Source organism: Lucilia cuprina, chromosome 4 (assembly GCF_022045245.1).
Source record: "Lucilia cuprina isolate Lc7/37 chromosome 4, ASM2204524v1, whole genome shotgun sequence".
Lineage (NCBI taxonomy): Eukaryota > Metazoa > Arthropoda > Insecta > Diptera > Calliphoridae > Lucilia > Lucilia cuprina.
Window position 1 is genome coordinate 81231032 of NC_060952.1, and position 1983 is coordinate 81233014.

Consider the following 1983-nt stretch of genomic DNA (forward strand, 5'->3'; position numbering starts at 1 on the left):
ACTGAACTAGAACTGAACTAGAACTGAACTAGAACTGAACTAGAACTGAACTAGAACTGAACTAGAACTGAACTAGAACTGAACTAGAACTGAAATAGAACTTAACTAAAACTAAACTAGAACTGAACTAGAACTAAACTTAAACTGACTTTTCCGTTTACAAAAATTTGACTTAATTAGAAACATTTTTTGCAGTGCAATGGTGATGATGCTATTATTCTAAAATTCCCTTCTAACTATTACATGTTTATATATCACAGCATTTAAGCCACATAAACGTTCCCCCAAGATTACAATGCAAAAATTACAACATTTTCTATTTCTATTTCAATTTTATTTATTTCGATGAAAAATAAAACAAATATTATTTTTTGGCATATGACCATGACACTAACTAAAGAGAGTCTCTGTCTGAGTGTTATTTTTAGAAAAGAACAGAACAGAGCATAGCTGGATGAAACTGTAATGGAATATTTAATATGAAACCTCCTTTCCAATATGGTGAATAGAGTCAAACACTCTTACACTATAGTAAGTGTAAGTATTTGGTAGAATAGTACAAGTGAGGATAAATAGAACACACATCGACAGGAATAATACTTAAGAGAGTAATTACTTGATTATCTTGTGGGTATGGGGTCTGGAGTAACATGATTTTAGCATTTAATAGATTTTGTTTTTACGTGTTATATCTGTTTATCTGGTATGATAGACAACTTATTATGGTATGAAAATGAAATATTATGTAACATTTTTTATAGATTTAAGAGAATACTATAAAATTTATTTATTAATACCTCAAATGGGAATATATTGAGTTCACAATTTGCATAGAAGCCCTCTTAAGGCAAGATGTTGCAAAATTAATTTTTATATTCAACTAGTACAACCCACTTCAATCCTCCTCATTTGCCTGCAAAATAATCTAGTTAATAAAATTTTAATAAAAAACTTTAAAGAAAACAATACATTTTCTAAATACAAAAATTGCTTTCATGAAAACATATTTAAAAAGGTTTTCTTATATAGAACTTATGTGGGCTTTACGGCCAACAGGTGCACCTGGGTTCACCTAAATCCTACAATTCCTTTTCATTTTGATATTATAATAAAATTGCTTTTCTATGTTATTTAACATTTTAATATCTTATTAAAATATTCATTAGTGCAATATGAGTTATTAACATATAAATTTACATTTTAGCTGAATAACAAATTTTCCACTTCAGTTGCACTTAAATCATTTTCAATTATTTCAAAAAACAAAAACTTAAATTCTAAGCGATTTGTAATTGTTTGCTAATTTTTAAATTAAATTAAATGCAATAAATCAGAAATAATCACTTTTGTTGTTTTTATAAAAAGCTTTAACGTTTTTACTTTAGTAATTAGCAGCAACTTGTGATGTATTCTATTAGTTACCGTTAATTTATATGAAGTGTAAAAAGAAATTTTTATTATTCACAACTTTTCACATAATGACGTAAGGTAGATATGGGCTATTCAATAGGTTAGTCAATAGACTGGACAATATAGTACTTTAAAGACTATTTATCAACATATACGTCAACCCAATAGTTAACATGTTAGTCAAGAGATTTTAGTCAATAGACTAATCATTAGGCCAGTCCATCGACTATACAATAGAGTAGTCTACTGATTAGACAATAGACTAGTCAGTCTATTCAAGAGATTAATCAATAGACTAAGCAGTAGCCAAATCAACAAAAATGTCATGAGACGAATCAACAAAATGATCCATAGAACATCCAATATACTAATAGATAAACTAGTCAATAGACTCGGCAACAGTCAACCATTCTAAAGGCTAGTTAAATGACTAGTTACTAAACCAACCAAAAGTCTGAATTAGAGCTGAACTAGAACTGAACAAGAACTGAACTAGAACTAAACTAGAACTGAACTAGAACTGAACTAGAACTGAACTAGAACTGAACTAGAACTGAACTAGAACTGAACTAG